Source organism: Nematolebias whitei, chromosome 7 (assembly GCF_014905685.2).
Source record: "Nematolebias whitei isolate Nwh7 chromosome 7, NemWhi1, whole genome shotgun sequence".
NCBI classification, from domain to species: domain Eukaryota; kingdom Metazoa; phylum Chordata; class Actinopteri; order Cyprinodontiformes; family Rivulidae; genus Nematolebias; species Nematolebias whitei.
In genome coordinates, this window is record NC_056504.1 from 44,464,199 (window position 1) to 44,471,234 (window position 7,036).

General features: G+C 37.5%; 2 protein-coding genes across 2 annotated transcripts in view; one reads left to right on the plus strand and one right to left on the minus strand.

The window, feature by feature from the left end:
• Positions 1-7,036, minus strand: part of LOC119411943 (serine/threonine-protein phosphatase 6 regulatory ankyrin repeat subunit C-like) — a 1,101,338-nt gene that overhangs the window by 1,082,641 nt on the left and 11,661 nt on the right. The window lies entirely within an intron of this gene.
• Positions 1-7,036, plus strand: part of mdfi (MyoD family inhibitor) — a 189,614-nt gene that overhangs the window by 37,866 nt on the left and 144,712 nt on the right. The window lies entirely within an intron of this gene.

Genomic DNA, 7,036 nt, shown 5'->3' on the forward strand with positions numbered 1-7,036 from the left:
ATATATATATATATATATATATATATATACATATATGTGTGTGTGTATTTGTGGTTTTTTTTGTGTGTGATACATAAGGTTGAGTTTTTTTAACCCTTATTTATTTCTCCATCACATTCATCCTTTTCCTTGATCTGTTTCTAACAGTCGTCTTGACAAAAGAAAGTTGTCTTATTCGTCCACATTTTTATTTATTAACGTCAGTTTATTAACGCTTCATTTTAAACCAAGTCCCTCACCACACACCTTGTTTCCATTCATACCATCAAGACCAACATCTGCGTCTAATTGATGTAGTTTGTGTGTTTTTTCTTCCGTCCCTAGATGTATGTTGGAAACAGATGCTCAGCCTGATGATGGACATAAACATGTGTAGGAAGGAGAGGTTCAAAAGCAAGAAGAATCAGATCTCAGGGCTTTTCTATAAGCCGCTCACAGGACGGCAGGATATGTTCTCTGTCATGTACTGTTCGTCGTGTGTGGTTCTTGGAATGAAGAGAGGGGTGGCGAAACTGCAAAACTATATGTACAAAAGAAAAAAAAGAAGGTGGGTGTAAAGAGTCACAAGATCTCCATGAGATCTGAGTCACCTACTTGTCCAGTTGCTCCTGCTGCCAGACTGGAATAACCACATCAGTCAAGACAAGAGTGTTTTAGACATTTCTCTGAATGACCTTTTGCCATTTCGTCTCAGAAGATTTCCCAAAATCTCCTCTTTAAAGTGCTTTCACTCACGACAAAGGCTTTACGGCCCCACAAGCTTGCCTATTCTTAAAACTAACAGGTCATCAGATGGTTTCTCTTTACCTCCAAGACTCTCTAAAAACAGCATGTGTGACTGTTTGTCCTGCTGAAGGTCAGGAGGTCACTGTCTGCGTGTTTTACCTGCTGGCTTTAAGTGTCCCAGCAATCCAGTGGTCCAGATTGAAGCACGTTACGTCCTCAAACGCAAGATTACACAAAGATCTACTGATCAAAGGGCTGTAAATCCTCCTCACTGTGCTTTAATCTTTCATATGCAGCGTTTGAGGGTTAATGAAGAACACGTTTAACTTCACACCACAGTGATATCACGCATATGGCGGGGTCAAACTGGGGGCAAGTTAAACATATACTTTTACTCTGCGAGTCAGGACACAGAGTAAACAAAAAGAGAAAAAGACTCAAATCATCAATTAATCACTTGAAGTTATTCTTTAGTTGAAAGTAGTACAAAAACGACATGTCAATCATTGAAACTGAAAAAAAAGCAAATTTTTGAAACATAATTTAAGTAGGGAACTTTTCTTTACTGTTTTATTATTATTATTTATTTACTGTATTTGACACTGCAAATAATTTTAATTTCATAAATGTTACAAGTGGCAAGTGTATTTTTTATTCTGCATAAATAATATAATCCTCCTCCCAGCATGCTGACATGCAATAATCATAAAGTCCAAAAACAACTGAGATTAGTGATTTTCAAAGTTGAGGTTGGAACTCTACTGTGGGTCATGAAACACCAAGTGTGGGGTCTTGACAGTATATTTTATATGAGCTTAGTTAATATTTAACTAACTTAATTAATAGTTAATATTAAACTAGTGGATGAGTTATTTGTTAAATGTTTTTAATGGTTGTATACTAATCAGTAGTTGGGGTTTTGGGTCTCTGCAACTTTTATTTTGTGGGTCAAAATCTGAAAAGTTTGGGAACCACTGATATAGATTTTTTTGACATTGTGTTGATTTGGACCCAGTTTTTCCAAAAGTGAAATCAAGCCCTGACAGAGAAGAAAGTTTATTTAGTTTTTTTTTTTAATTTAAATCCCAGTGACTACACTGTTCTGAGATATTTAGACAGTTTTCCAGATATCCTAATGCATGCTCATTAATCCAGGTAGAAAAATCCAGCAAGGTTAACTCAGGTCATCTGAACGGATTCTTGTTTGTTGAAACAACAAGACAAGCAAGACTCCGTCCAGAGGACCTGACTTAACCTTGTTAGATTTTTCTAGATCCTTTGTAGCCTTAAGCTATAAACACTGCCAGATCAATTTTATTAAGCATGTGCCTCATAATGAACCTAAAGTGCCCCAGTAAAATTTCTTGAACACATTTCAGACAACCGTATACATCTCGACAAAACAAAAGATAAGTATTCCAACATAAAGATATCCTGTATTCTGTGATGAAACACAAAACTAACATCATCATCCTCATTTATATTTGGAGAAGTTTGGGATGGAGACCCAACATGATCTCGCAGGAGGATAAGAATAGTGACAGAGTACCCATGGTGTATTTTCTGCAGTACTTGTACTTGCAGAGATACATTCATTCATTCAACCTTTATTTAGACAGAGAAATCACACTGAGCCTCAAAGACTCATTTACAAGTGAGACCTGTTTCTGATACATACAGGATACTTACAGGAGTACAAACACAACACTTACAAAGTAATTACAGGGTACTCACAGGGTAGATACAGGGTACTTACTAGAGTACACAACAGGTTTTTATTGGAGTAATAACAGTGTACTTTTGAGAGTATATAAAGGGTACTTACACGTACTTAAAGGGTACTTATGTGGGTGCATAAATGGCAGTTACAAGCTATTTAACATTAAGGTACTTAAAGGGTAATTAAATGTATTTTTGAGTGTACATCCAAGGTAATTACATAGCATTTCAGGAGAAGTTTGAGAGTATTTACAGGATAGTTACAGGGTACTTATGAGGTACATACCAAGTACATAGGAATCATATAACTTATGAGGTGGCATTACCCTGAGCTGTGCCCCAGACCAGCTCCCCTGCCTCAGGTGCTGTTAGAATGACACCACCCACAGAATGATCAACCAGAACCAGACCCAGTCCTTTTGTAATGCTGTTTTTTTTTTTAACTGTCCTGCTGACGATTAATTACAGTAAATGTTCAGTCTAATTCACTGTTCCAGCACATGATCTTTTTGTACCACCTCCAAAGATAACACAGGCCACTTCATTTTTTGTCTTTGCCTGCATTTTGCACAGCATCCCTCGTGTTTTGAAAACCACGTCCCACTTGTTTAATTTATAAACGTTAATAAGGTTATCGACTGCAAAGCTTCAGTCATACCAGCAGCTCTGCTCTGCACTGGAAACACAGAGGTGTTTAAAGCTAAACGTTAACAACAACAAGAAAAAAGAGCAACGCTAGCATGACATGTAGAAATGGTAATGCCTTCAACATTCTGTAGTATGCAAATTAAAAAATGTCCCTTATCTGAGTCAGGGGCTGCGATAACAGCACTAAACTGTTTTTCTGCTCACCTAACTTTAGTTTAACTCCCCCTATTGGCTGGAAGGAACAAAAAAAAGATTCAATTGTGTTTTAGTCGTAGTACTCTGTAAATAACAACAGCTTTAAATCCCAGAGGGGCCGGCTGCTTCAACAGTTCGACCTCACGTTCTCTGTCTTATGTAACCCGTTTAAAGGTTTCCCAACATGAACACATGTATGGCAGTCAAATGGTCACTTGTTTTGTCAGTAAAATAATGATAATGTTAGATTTAATGTCAGAAAATACAATAATGCAGCATTTTTGAGACATAAAACAGCTGAATGGTAACCACAAAGGATATTTAGTGGAGGAATTTGTATTATCTTAACAGAAATGTCTCTTCAGTGTGTCACAACTTAACAAAATATCATTTAAATATCCCACTTTGCCATTTAGAGTCGAGCTATATGCCGAATGAGCCAATAAAACTCACTTCAATTATATAATTCACCATCAACAAGGTGAAGTCATCAAGATGGAAAATGTGTCTCACCATAAACTGGGCGTGGCTCTGAATCATCCCGCCTGCACGCCTCCTCCATTCATCCTCCTGACAGTACGAGTGTTGCAATCACCTGACCAAAACCTTCTGGTTTCACAATAAGAACAAACATCAAGGCTCAAGGTTCTTTATTGTCATTCGCATCACATGTGGTACATGAGGTGGAACGAAACTGTGTACTCAAGGTCCCAGTTACATCCAAAAATAGCAACAACATCAACAAAAAAAGAATATAAAGTATAAAATAAACAGTATACAAGGGTCTGAACTATACGTTAAACACTAATAATGTAAAAATAATACGGTTTATTAAGCAGCAGCATGAACGTGATTCAGTGGAAGAATTTAGTTGACTTTATAATCCAGGAGTCTCTTCCAGCAGAGCATCAAAACAATCCTTTTGACCTGCAAAATGTGGAAAACCCCCGATATAAGCCTTGAACATCTGACCAGCCTTTAAGGGGAAAGCCATGAGGCTTAATCCAGATTATTCCAGACTACGAGTTGGAGCACGCTCATTGCGTTCCTTGCCTCTCATGTCCCCGTCTGGGTTATTTTAGGATCACAGTCACCCTGGGTTGTTTGCTACAGGGTGAAGTCTGTGTGTGTTTGAGAAAGGCCTTCTGTTCAGCAGCGCACAAACATTTCAGTTTTACAAACGTTTAAACCTCGTGGTACATGAACGTGATAAATAAAACCTGTCAGCACGCATCACTCTTTTTTTAATACCAATAGCAATTGGTCAGTGCTTATTCAGACAGACTAACTATATATTTTAAATAAATGAAATACCCATCTGTACATTTAGCTCTAAAAATATTCATTCATGCAATATTTTTTGGAATATTCTGTTTATAATCAAGGATCTTTATTGTCACATGTGGTACATGAGGTGGAATGAAATTGTGTAGACAAGGTCGCAGTTACACCCAAAAATAGCAAAAATATAAAGTAGAAAAATAAACCGTGTACAAGGATCTAAGATATATGCTAAACACTAATAATGTAAAATAATACGGTATGTTAAACAGCATATTAAATAATGCTGTTAAAACTTAACAAAAAGTCAAAGTAAATCCAGGAAGTGGGACCACTGTCTTTATTTTACTGAGCCTATGAACTTTTATCTCACAAATAATTTTGTCTCCTGTCATATTTCAGACCTGAGAATTAAAAAATGGGACAAATACAACCTGCGGCTACAAATTAAGAAAAAAAATTAAAATGTGATAAACCAAAACAAATAGATTTTTTGTAAAAACAAATGTGTACAAACCAGCAAAGTGGACCTTTAGTTTTGTCGACAAGTATAGAAAAATAGAAACCTTAGACAATTAAAAAAGAAAAGTTTAAATGGATTTAAATGTTTTTTGCACAGTCATTTAATGGTTCGAGGAAAGCAAAGTAAGAGAGGGTAAGGACGCCTGTGACATCTGATCCACTAGATGGCACAGAATCCAGAACAGCTGACCGAACCACGAGAACTGTTCTGGGAGATTTTTTAGTTTCATACAAAAATAAATCAGAGTCACCTTTTCAAAAAACACCTAGAACATTTTATTTCCTGTAAAGTAGGATCCCTGAGTCATCATAACTGGGATGCACCATCACACAGTGACACATGAATTGTTATTACCATATCACTTTATTTATAAAGCACTTAAAAACAGCAACAAGGCCAACCAAAGTGCTGTGCAGCAGAAAAAAACAAGCAAAGGACACAGGATAAAATACATAGATCCAAATAGGTAAAGATAAGAACTAAAAGGCTAACATTGTAGAGACAAGTTAAAATCAACTCACAGTGTCAAAAGTCAGGGAATAAAAATGACTTTTTAAACTTGACTTAAAAACAGTGAGAGAGACAGCCTGCCTGACATGCAGTAGTAAATAAGTCCACAGCTTTGGACCTGCACCAGAGAAGGCCCGGTCACCTCTGAGCTTAAAACGATGCCTGGAACCAATAAAAGCATCTGGTCTGCTGACCTCAGAGGTCACTGTGGGACATATGGCTGCAGCAGATCAGTGAGACAGGAGGGAGCAGAACTGTTCAGAGACTTAAATACATGCAGAAAGATTTTAAAATGAATTTGAAAGTGAACCGGGAGCCAGTGAAGAGAGGCCAGAACTGGAGTAATGCGCTCTCTTTTGTCTGTACCAGTTAAAAATTGGGCTTCAGCATTTTGAACCAGTTGCAAACGTGCAATGGAGGTCTAATTCCAAAAAGAAGTGCACTGCAGTAATCAAGCCTGGCGGAAATGAAATCATGTATTACAGTCTCAACATTACTTTTGGAAAGCATGGGCTTCATTTTAAACAGTCACAGCAACCGAAATGTTATTAGACATATATTTATCGAACACTGTGCTGCAAACTGAAGACAGAAAGGACAATCCAGACTTTATCAGTCACTCCCTTTTCTGTTTGTGATAATGTGCTTTTTATCATCAGTGCAGTTACCTTTATAAGTGCTATGTGTTGTCATCATTGTATGTTCCTATACAATGGTGAAATGAGTTCTCTGCATATAACCCATCGCACCTGGGATACACCCAGGTGGAGCAGAGGGCAGCAATGTAAGCGCCCGGGGAGCAGTTAGGGATTGGGTGTCTTGCTCAGTGACACCATGACATGTGGGAATGACTGGGTTTCGAACCCTTTCAGTTTCCGAGTCGGCTGCCCTGCCTCTACCCCATGATGTCTGTATTAATGCAGAAACATACCACCTTTAGACCCAGATCCAAAATAAATAAAAAGTAAAAACTATCAGTATCATTGGTTGGTTAACACTTTCCCTCTGGAAACCACCTATTTTATGGAATATTTATCTTTCACTTTCTGTTCTGTCCCAGCTTTAGGTGTGGTTGAGGAACGAAACTATACCAAGCAGTGATGTAAAGACTCAGGGCTGACGTAATGTAGATCTCTGTTTTTCCACGATGAGTTACCGTTTAAACAGCTGCTGAGGGCCTGACACAACTCCTGCAGGACGGAGAGAGAGAGAGGAACTAAACAAACAGTCGGCAACACCATGGAGGAGTTACACAACCTCTGTCCTACATAATATCTATCTATCTATCTATCTATCTATCTATCTATCTATCTATCTATCTATCTATCTATCTATCTATCTATCTATCTATCTATCTATCTATCTATCTATCTATCTATCTATCTATCTATCTATCTATCTATCTATCTATCTATCTATCTATCTATCTATCTA